We start from the raw sequence: 11,570 nt of genomic DNA on the forward strand, positions 1-11,570 counted from the left end.
GTGGGCTTTGGTAGCTAGTGTGATACTTTGGCTAGAGAAATCTTTCCTGGGGTGTAACTCCCTCCCCCAGGTGGCATTGTCAACATCTTAGTTACCGTCCCCGGTTATTCCTCATCGCGACACCACATTATGCTGTGGTGTTTGAATGGTTCTACGTGCTGAGAAGCAAAACAAATCCTGTTTGTCCCGTTTTCTAGAATGTAGTCCGTAAATCCGAGGTGTTTTGAACGCAGCAACTGTCAGTACTTACAGCTGGAGGAAAGCGGGGTGTTTCCCCGCATATACAAAACACAAGGAACAGGAGCCACAGTGAGGCGTGTGTGGGAGCTCTGCTTCATCCAGGGTTACCGGACTTTGTGGCTGCTGTGGTTTTTAAAGGAGGATGAAGATGCTGCTGTTTCTCCTCCTGAGCGGTAAGAAACTCTGAGCTCAGTTAAACTGTTTAATCTGCACTCAGTCACATCACAGCGCCATAAATTCACTCAGTGTCGGAAAACAGCGACCTCATGATGTTGACTTTACCTGTGAGAGTGTGAACGATGTCTGAGAGGGTCAGGACTAACGGACTGCGGGCTTTCAGGTGAAAGCTTGAGAGTTTCTACCATGGGGGAGGCTAACTATGTGCCAAAGTAGCTCAATGTGCCAGAGTGCAGGGCTGATAAGTGTTAAGTCACATCAGAATATTAACAACTTTTGGAGAAAATGACATCAGGTCATTCTCAGATTATTACCGCCCACAGTTTAACCCTCTGGATTTGTTCAAAATCAATATCTGTTCGGCTTGTTTTTGGCCACAAACAGATTAGGTCTGTGACCGTTGTGATCCAAGATGGGGCCGATAAGAACGATCACGTTCTCATTGTGGGAGATTTTAAAATCCATGTCTGCTGTCCTGACAAACCTCTGGTGAAGGAGTTTTTAAGCCTTATTGACTTTTAATCTGGTCCAGTCCGTATCTGGTCCCACACACGAATACAGACACACACTAAACCTGGTCTTGTCACACAGTCTGCCTGTGTGTAACGTGGAAATGTCTGACACTGCCTTTCCTGACCATATAATTGTATTATTTGATGCTGTGTTTTAACACACTACCGTTCAAACTACTGTTCGCCGCTGTCAGATCAGTAACTCTTCCACTGCCGCCCAGTTTTCCTCTGCTTTTAGCCTGTCTGACCCTGCTGATCTCACTCCCTTGGACACAGAGGACCTCAGCTCCTGGTTTGAATCTTCTTGCCTAGCTATCCTGGACTCTGAGGCACCATTAAAAACCAGTGTTAAGTACCAACACTTCACCGAGTTCTTTTGATTCCTCAGAGGCATCTGATGGAAGACAAAACACGGCTCAGTAGACCATTTAACTCTTTATTTCTCTTTCACATGACTTCCTGAAGGGAGATGCGTCCTGCATGACACGTTGCTGCAGATCTCAAAATAGTGGTGTGCCCCTGACAGTTTTATTACAGGGCGTCCCACTCTAGTCTAAACAACAGTGTCTCAGTAACTTTCCACTAGAGATGGTCCCTCTTATCTACTTTTTCCCAGGCAAGCGTGAGTGAGAGTCTGCAGCTTTCTACTCCCCAAGGACACATGGTCTCATGCCTTTATTTTTCAGGGCTGTATCCACTTAATACTACACTATATAACTTTATAACACCTATTAATAAAAAGCATAGCATTATTGAGGCACTGCAAATTAGCTAATCTCAACACCAGGCAGCCCAAGGCTAAAACCGAGCCTTGGTTTAACCTCCTAGGACCTGACATGTGGACATCACACTTTGGGTTGTCTAGACCAAAATAATAAATTTTGCTCTAAAGGGCCTGATATCCACTCACGAGGACATTTTACCGCCACTGTTCTATTGAAATTTAAAACGAATGTCCTCACATGTGGATATCAGGCCCCTGTAGAGCAAAATCAGGTAAAAAGATAATTCTTTGTTTTTACATTCATCAAGTCCCAATCAGCCCGAATAGCAAAGAGAAATTAAAAATGCATGACATGGAAGAGTTCGGGTCTTAGGAGGTTAATGACACCACTCGGGCTGTGAGGAGTAGTGTTGTAGAGCTGAACGCAGATGGAAGAGGGACAAACTGCAGGTGTGTCTTCAAATCTTAAAGGACTGCTGACGTATCAGGATATGGTCAAAGAGGCTAAAATAAAAAAACCTATCTAAGATCATTTCCTCCAACAGTAATAATCACGTGTGTTATTTAACTCCATTGACTTCGTTTTAAAGTGACTGTTTGGAGGCCTCTCATAAACTGTCTAATGATTTTATGTGTTTTTTCATTGAGGTTACAGCTACTCTCTCATTTCTTCCCCTGAGTCTGACCCCTCTGTCTATTTCCAATTGATGGATTTTTTTTTTTTTTTTTAAATGAGAACAGTATCTTGGAGGTCTTCCAATCAGGTTTGAAAAACCTCTATAGCACTGAGTCAACACTCTTAAGGGTTTTTCATGATATCCTCCTTTCCTGTGATTCTGGTAATCATGTTGTTCTTGTCCTCCTTGACCTAACAGCTGCTTTTGACATTGTAGACCACAACATTTTACTGTCTCATTTACAACATCTTGCAGGCATTCGTGGTACTGCTTTGAATTGGTTTAGGTCTTAGAACTTTTAGTGTTAACTTTTTAGGGCATGAGTCCTTTTCTGACGCCCTTCAGTTTAGGACCTGCAGGACTCAATATTAGGGCCACTGCTTTTTTCATTATATTTACTAGAGATGGACCGATCCAATATTACGTATCGGTCCGATACTGACCTAAATTATTGGTACTGATTGGTACTGATACTGACGTAAATTACTGGATCGGGTATTGGAGAGAAATAAAAAAATTAATCCGATCCATTAAATATCAAAAAAGCACACACAAAACTTTTGACACGCTGTAACTCGGCTCATAACCGTAGCACGTCGGAGCAGTGTGCTCACGTGATAGAGCGGCTGTGGCGTGGAGACCTGTCGGTGGTCTGGTTCAGTATTTGGAGCCTCACTACCAACCTGGCATTTCATCTCCGAGAAAGTTATCCCAGAGAGAAGTAAAGCAAGTGTGTAAGTTCATCTCTGAATGTTTGTAAAGCATTCCTGCGTTAAGCTTAACAACCGATATATGGAGCGACTGCCTCTTCTCTCTCCCTCCCTCTCCTGCTGCTATTTCAATCATGAAACTGATCAATGATCAGCTGATTGGCTTTTCCGTCGCGAGTCCGTCTCTCTTGTTTGTTTATCGCCCACTTCGCGCCACAAAGAGGAAACCAGCAGCTGAACAACAGCAGCACGTTTAAGCGTGATAATCTGTGGTTAGAATTTATTTAATATTACTTTCTACACCAGGATCTTTTTCTACGTAGCTGACGGCTGTAACTGTGCAGGGGCGGATCTAGCAAAGTTTAGCCAGGGGGGCCGATAGGGCATGAACAGGGAAAGGAGGGCACAAAGACATTTCTTTCTTATTCTCATTTAAAATATCAAGCTTTTAATAAAAAATTATCTGAATCTTACAACCAAAGTTTTAATCTGATGTAAAATGTAGAGATGGACCGATCCGATATTACGTATTGGTATCGGTCCGATACTGACCTAAATTACTGGATCGGATATCGGAGAAAAATAAAAAATGTAATCTGATCCATTAAATATCACGAAAGCACCTCACAAAACTTGCAACACGCCGTAACTCACCTCAGAACGTTAGCACGTCGGAGCAGTATGCATCACATGATAGAGCGGCTGTGGCATGCGGGACCTGTCGGTGGTCTGGATAGCATTTGGAGCTTCGCTAGCAACCCGGCATTTCATCTCCAACAAAGTTATCCCCGAGAGAAGTAAAGCAAGTGTGTAAGTCCATCTCTGAATGTTTGTAAAGCATTCCTGCGTTAAGCTTAACAAACGATATATGGAGCGACTGCCTCTCCTGCTGCTACTTCAATCATGAAACTGCTTAACGATCAGCTGATCAGCTTTTCTGTCGCGAGTCCGTCTCTCTGGTTTGCTTTTGGCCCACTTTGCACCAGAAAGAGGAAACCAGCGGCTGAACAACAGCAGCACGTGATTGTGTTTGGTCCTAGTGGACCTTGTGATCCCTCCACTATTGATTTGGGACCCCTGGCAGAGTATTTTAAAGCTGTTGTTACTAACTTGGGTTTTAAGATGGTCAGTGATTTTAAATTAACTCAAATTAGAACTACTGTCAAGTCCAGTTTTTATCATTTAAGGCCCTTGGCAAAGGTAAGACCTATGTTACTCCATGCTTTTATTTCGTCTCATTTAGATTACTGTAATGCTCTGTATTGTGGAGTTAGTCAGTCTCTTCTCTCTCGTCTGCAGCTGGTCCAAAATGCTGTTGCACGACTCTTAACCAGAACTCGTAAAAGAGAGCACATAACTCCCATCCTCGCTTCAGTCCATTGGCGGCCTGTATATCTTAGAGTTCATGTTTGTTTTTAAATGTTTAAAGGTCTTGCTCCGCCTTACCTCTCTGAGCTTCTTCATCCCTACTCACCCCCCAGGTTTCTCAGGTCAGCTGACCAGCTGCTCCTGTAGGTACCAAGCAGGTCCAAGACGAAGCTCAGAGGGGACAGGGCTTCTCTAATGCTGCTCATAATCTCTGGAACAATCTGCCCCAGCACATTAGAGAGGCCCCTTCATTGTCCACTTTTAAAATGTGTCTTAAAACCCATTTTTACTCCTTGGCTTATGACACTGTATGACCCTGGTTTTATTGTTTTAGCTCAATCTAATGTGCTGATTTTATTAAAATTTAATTCCAATCATTTTATTATTTTTTTCTTTTTATTCAGTGTATCGTTTTTGGCATGTCAAGTGTACAGCACTTTGTTTTCAGCTGCTTGCTTGCTTTTTTTTTTTTTTTGCCAGTTTTACTGCAAGTTTTTAAACTAACATCAGTTCTTTTCACAAGTATAAAATAGTAATTACTTTTTACATTTTTAACCCTTAAAACACCAGTTTGTTTGTACAATGCACTTGTTGGAAGACGGCCTCAAAAATACCCATTTCCTATATTTGCAGTGCTACTGGATCTTGTATTGTTAGTAGTAGAGTCTGGGACATGTAATCGATTAACAACAACATCGATTATTATGCTTTTTTTGTTGTTGTTTTTTTTGTGCAGACAAAGAAAAGTCTTTATTGTACAGTGAGGTGAAGAGGCACTACAGCTTAGTTGTTCCCCCCTCCTTTGTCCTCCTGTTTCCCCTCCCTCTCCCCTCCAGAGAGGAGTTAAACAGTCTGATGGCGTGTGGGACAAAGGAGTTTTTAAGTCTGTTAGTTCTTATCTTTGGGAGAAGCAACCTGTCACTGAACAGACTCTTCTGGTTGTTTATGGCCGTGTGCAGAGGATGCCCAGCATTGTCCATAATGTCCAGCAGTTTCTTTAATGTCCTTTTCTCTGCCACTGTCACCAGAGTGTCCAGCTTCATGCCGACCACAGAGCTAGCCCTCCTGATCAGTTTCTCCAGCCTGGATGAGTCCTTCTTTGCTGTGCTGCTCCCCCAGCACACCACAGCATAGAAAAGTACTCCAGCAACCACTGACTGGTAAAACATCCTCAGGAGCTTCCTGCAGATGTTAAAAGACCTCAGCCTCCTGAGGAAGTACAGTCGGCTTTGGGCTTTTTTATACAGGTGCTCTGTGTTGCATGACCAGTCCAGTTTATTGTCCACCCACAGCCCGAGGTACTTGTTGACCACCTCCACCTCCTCCCCCTCTATCTGAACCGGCAGTGGACCTTCTCTGGACCTCCCGAAGTCCACAACCAGTTCCTTAGTCTTTGAGGTGTTGAGTTGCAGGTGGTTTGTGTGACTCCATGCGACAAAGTTCCTCACCAGACTTCTGTACTCCTCTTCCTGATCATCCCAGATACACCCCATGATGGCCGTGTCGTTTGCAAACTTCTGAATATGGCATAATTCAGAGTTGTAGCAGAAGTCAGAGGTGTACAGGGTGAAGAGAAGAGGGGACAGCACAGTTCCCTGTGGTGCTCCTGTGCTGCTGACCACAGTGTCAGACGTGATGTCCTTCAGCCTGACGTACTGTGGTCTGTCGGTGAGGTAGTCGGAGATCCAAGCCACCAGGCAGGGGTCCACCTCCATCCTGTTCAGTTTTTCCTGAAGCATACAGGGCCGGATGGTATTAAAGGCACTGGAAAAGTCAAGAAACAGTATCCTGACCGTGCCTTTTCCCCCATCCAGGTGTGAGTGGGCTCTGTGTAGGAGGTACAGGATGGCATCCTCCACTCCGACACCCGCCTTGTATGCAAACTGTAGTGGGTCCTGGGCATGTTGTACCTGTGGTCGGAGGAGGTTGAGGAAGAGCCGCTCTAGAGTCTTCATAAGATGTGACGTCAGTGCCACCGGTCGGAAGTCATTCAGCTCATTGGGCCGGTTCTTTTTGGGGACCGGGACGATGCAGGATGTCTTCCATAGGGCGGGCACTCTCCCCAGTCGCAGACTGAGGTTGAAGACTCGTTGTAGCGGCTCCCCAAGTTCAGCAGCACACGCCTTAAGCATCCTAGGACACACCTTGTCTGGGCCTGCTGCCTTTCTGGGGCGAAGCTTCCTCAGTTGTCTCCTGACCTGATCCACTGTGACACGGGAGATGTTTGGAAGGAGGGGAGGGGGGGAGATGTCTTGCTGCTGAGAGAGGGATTGGAGGAGGGGGGTGTCATGGTGTCAGGAAGGGGGGGAAGCGAGGGAGGTAGGAGAGTGGGGAGAGGACTCTGTAGTGAAGGTGAGGGTGAGAGTGGGGGGGTTGTGGGCTGGTCAAACCTGTTGAAGAAGTTGTTGAGTTCGTTTGCCTTCTCCACAGTCCCCCCCACTGTGCTTTTCTTGGTGTTGTGGCCTGTGATGGTTTTCACACCATTCCAGACCTCCCTCATATTGTTCCTCTCCAACTTCTGCTCCACCTTCCTCCTGTAGGTGTCCTTTGCTTCCCTCAATTTAATTCAAATTCAGAACTTATACCCTTCAAATACCAGTTAAATTACATATTACTAACTTTTTAGGGGAAAAAGCAATAAAGTTAAATTTTTTTCAGCGTTTTAATGATGAAACCTAATATCCTTTAATCTTTGCAGGCCAGTAACAATAACAATAAGGTTTTTTTTTTCAAAATTGGGCAGACGTAAAGTACTTAAAATAGCAGTTTACCATTTTGAAAATGTACTTAAAAATATTGTCTTTAAATAATAATAATACAAATTTCCAAATAAAGTGCCAGCTTTTGGAGTTTTACCAGCTCGGATGGAGTTAAAATGACTAGCTTGTGCTTTTGTTTGTCTAAAGCAGCAAAAACAGCCTCTTGACTTATCCAGCATTGAACTCCACCGCATGGAAACATCCTATATGAGTGGCTCTTTCTGTTGCCCCACTCTTGTTTGCTCCCAGTGTAGTTCCTCCATATTAGCAGAGCAGACCATGTGTTGAGTTTAGAATGAAAACAATTTAGTACTATAAATAACAAGGAATTATAAAAATGCCATTTAATGAGTAGCTCATTGTGGCTTGTTGATCACTTCAAAAATTCGTTGCGGCATTTAGTCCAAGAAAATGCAGGTGACGTATTGTTACCTTCAGAATAACATTAAAAGACAGACATTTATGAGGGTTTGTTTGCTGGTTGAAAGTGCATGTAGGTGGACTGATGCAGGTATCAATAATATCGATGCGATTGCTGGTATTTCTATCTGATCGATACTTTAATTGTAGGTTCAGTGTGTTGCTGTTCTTCATTAGAAAGAAGACATGTTTGTGCATCTTCTCCTCCCTGCTCTGCTGTGTGGTGACTCGGCAGCTCAGAAATTTGCCTCAAAAGCGTTCAGATGTAGATGATATGATCCCAAGCGTAAACTAAGATGTACAAATGTGTGCAGCGATGTGTGTGCTATGTTTGAGGACTCACAAGCCCATGCTTCAATCCACACACAGATAGGAAACAGTCTGAGAACACATAAAATTATCTTACACATGCGTACATCCTGCATAAAATGTTACTTTTCATTCGTCATTTAAACTCTGGGTCAAACCCAAAATATTTGATTTGAGTTTCTCTTTGTGTGTCCTCAGTTTCCCAGCATGCTCTGGTTGTGGTGGTGGAGGTGAATGAGGGGGAAAGGTCTGTCCTGCTGCCCTGTCTTTTCTCAGGTATTACACCTGAGGACACCACAGTGATGTGGACTCGCAGTGACCTCGATCCCAAATCTGTACATCAACGACGAGAAGGAGGAGACGATGTTAGAGGACAAAACCAGCGTTACAGCAGGCGCACATCAATGAATCGTTACGCTTTCATCATTAAAGACTTCAGCCTCACTCTGAGGAATCCCACAAAGACTGACCGCGGCAACTACACCTGCTCCATCAGTGCTGGAGGGAAAGAACGGAGACTCAGAGACATCCAGCTGCAGGTCAAAGGTCAGTAACAAACCCAACACCTGCTGTAATTACAGGGCAAAAGGCAATACTGCATTCAGAGGTCAAACTGAAGAAAATTACTTCCTTAAGTGTTTAAAAAGTACTGATGAAACACGCAGCATAATTTAGCACAGATGTAACCTCAGTGGAAACACAAACAACAAAGCAGAAGATGACTGAAGAGAATGATATCTTTTAATGATATAAGTTTGCATATGGTAGAATACTGCATGTAATCATTTGTGTTTAGAAGTATATTGTCATGGTCTGGCTAGCAGAACATGAGGAGTTGGGGAAATAGGACCCAAACGCCGGACTCTTCAGTGCAACAGTGTTTATTTACAAGGTGGTGAAGTAAACAACAATAAATCCCCCCATTTCTCAGACTCCCGTGTAGTGTCTTCTTCCAAAAGTCCCCGTGTAGTGCTCTCTGCCCCAGTGTCCCTGCACTCCCCGTGCTCACTGCTCCTTCTCGTCCCACACTCCTCCTGACAACCCTCATAGATGAGGAGAGAGCAGCAGGACGTGAATTTGGGTCTGGGCAGGTGTTTTTAGTCTTGTCCGCGGCGCTGGGATTCAGTCTGATGATCCGAACCACCAGTGAGACGTCGGAGGGTGAGAAACACCATTTTGGTATATAAAACGGCCACAAAGGTTTAACCCTTTAAGACCTACCATAGAACCAAGTCTGCCAGAGCTTACTTTATACTTTTACATGCTGTAGTGCCATTTTTGGGAGCATTTCAAGTTGATATACATCAATACAACCATTACAGCCCAAATTTTAATAATATGTATTCATTAAGTGCATAGTAATTACATACATTGCAAAAAAGTGCAATAAACTACAAAAAAATTTAAAATCGTTTTTGTGTTTTTAACATATATTTCTAGTTAGAGAAATTTAAGAGGCTTATCCCTCAAAACTGTAAATACAAAAAAGTTGCACAAAATAGTTTCCCACCACAGGAAATTTATTTTAAGTGTCTTCATAGTTTTATTTTTGAAATACACCAATTTTTATATACTGCAGGAAAAACGAAAATAAATATTATAGTGCAAATTTGCAAAATAACAGCATATGCATCAAAATAAACTATTTCCAGCAGTGCAATATGAGTCCTAAGCATCCCAGAAACGACACAGAAAGTCATAAAGTCAAAGATAACTTTTAAAAACACCAGTAGAGGCTCATAAGGCCACGATGGTAAAAAAAACTACATTTCCGCAAAATGACGTCACTTCCTGTTTCGGGCAGGTTATGGCGGACATGCGATAGTTCACGCTGATGGACGTAGGAAGTGTTATGAACAGCTGATCGGATCGGCAAAGCGTGTTTCTGGAATATTATGTTTTTGTTGCTGCAAGTGCTTTTTATGCAGTTTTTGCAAAGCTTTATGTGGAAGGAAACCGTGACCGAGGACAAGCTGATGGCATAAGATGTAAGTACAACTCCGGTTTCATATGCAAAAAAAATTATTGCGCTAGCTCATATGGTTGCAGTGCTACCGGGATTTAAAAATAGTTATGCAAAATGGAGCGTGCCCGCTCCGACCGGCTTTAAAGGGTTAAAGGCTTTAAAACCAAGCTGACGCTGAAAGTACAAACATCACTAATGTCACATAACTTTGCCGACATGTGGCCAACAGTAATGTTTTAATGTTCTTCATTATTAAACATTCACACATAAATAAGTGACATGATATTCAGTACTTACTTTTGACAGTTCACTTTTCGGCCGCTCTGCTTTTGCCGTCTGCCATATTTTGCAGCAAAATTATCCACACCCACCGCCGCGGGATGGGGATATTGTGGGAATTGTGGGATATATGGGACCATGAATTGCGCACCGGACCACGCTTAATATTTGGGGAAAATCGACGGCGCATTTGGAGTACGCATTTGAAGTACACTTCAAATTGGAGCAGCCGTTGTCGCGTGGCGGTGACATAATCGCACTCAAAATGCGTACTTCAAGCTTGCGGTCTCTTAATTTGGACACAGCCACTGAAGAACACACTGATCAGAGATCAAATGGTCACATGACCAAAGAGAAGCATTCAGACTGCAGTGATTGGTTACTGTTCTGTTACTGTTACTGGCAATTTGTCCTGAAACAACAACTTTATTCTCAAAATGATCAATAATATTTGTTTTCTTAATGTGGTCCTAATACTTCTTGGTATGGTTCTATATCTAAGATACATCAATAAAAAAGAACAAAGTGCGCTGTCTGTCTCCTGCTGTGCCTGCAAATATAGAGACCCGGAGCTCAGCAGCTCTCCAGACGTGTTTCTAGTCTGATTTACAGCTCTGTAAATGTATTCCTGCTCGGAAACTGTGTCCAAACTCACATTTGACTATTAAATGTCAACTCCCACGAAAATAAGACCTTTTGTTTATTATTAATGATCTAATGAGTGAAAATGAATCAGATTGAATGTTTCTTGTGTAAACCTGGCTCACAGAGGATGGTGTCCCAGTTAGAAATTAAACCTGACCCCCAAACATAGGTTCTTTCCAAGCTGTGAGACACCATCAGAATAGTGGAGGCATTGGAGTTCTTCACTCAAACCAACCTGTGTGTAAAATGATGGCCCTCGCTACTTTGACTTCATTTGAATACTTAGCTGCTGATTTACACATGAATTTGAATGAATGAATTGAATGAATCATTTACACATGAAACAAAGTATCCTCACTATCCTGTCCTCACTATTAGAAAAGCACCAAGACAAACAGCTTGCCTTCAAGATCAAAATAATATATTTGATATCAAACTTGATTCTGAGTATGATGATGATAGAGTGGTTAAACTGATTCAAGTGACTCTTTTCTCCACTGCAGAACAACAGATTTTATTGAAAACTCAGAGTTTTTTCAAGCTGTTTCCTGGAGCAGGACCCTGAAAATTTTGAAAAAGCAGATTTAAAAACACTTCATGTCATCTGTGTTCATGAAAATGACATCATGCAGTATATCTTGTCACTAGCAGAGGGCCACAAATCACTATCAGTGACGAATTCAAGGAGATGTTAGTATCTTTTTCAGCCATGGAGCATCCACACAGTTCTAAGAGGGTTAGACAGAAAATAAAAGCAAAAACCATGAAAATGTTCTCTTAATGT

General features: G+C 42.8%; 1 pseudogene across 1 annotated transcript in view; it reads left to right on the forward strand.

Annotated features, from left to right (window-relative positions):
• Window positions 1–297: 297 nt before the first annotated feature.
• Window positions 298–11,570, forward strand: part of LOC147333804 (uncharacterized) — a 169,495-nt pseudogene continuing 158,222 nt past the window's right edge. Inside the window, exon 1 of the transcript XR_015125898.1 lies at window positions 298–413. The product of XR_015125898.1 is annotated as an uncharacterized LOC147333804 (transcript). The remainder of the gene's footprint in view (window positions 414–11,570) is intronic.

This window comes from Aulonocara sp. 'chitande type north' Nkhata Bay, linkage group LG3 (genome assembly GCF_057382095.1).
Source record: "Aulonocara sp. 'chitande type north' Nkhata Bay isolate Kocher_YH1m ecotype deep benthic linkage group LG3, A_spYH_male_GT1.1, whole genome shotgun sequence".
Taxonomy (NCBI): domain Eukaryota; kingdom Metazoa; phylum Chordata; class Actinopteri; order Cichliformes; family Cichlidae; genus Aulonocara; species Aulonocara sp. 'chitande type north' Nkhata Bay.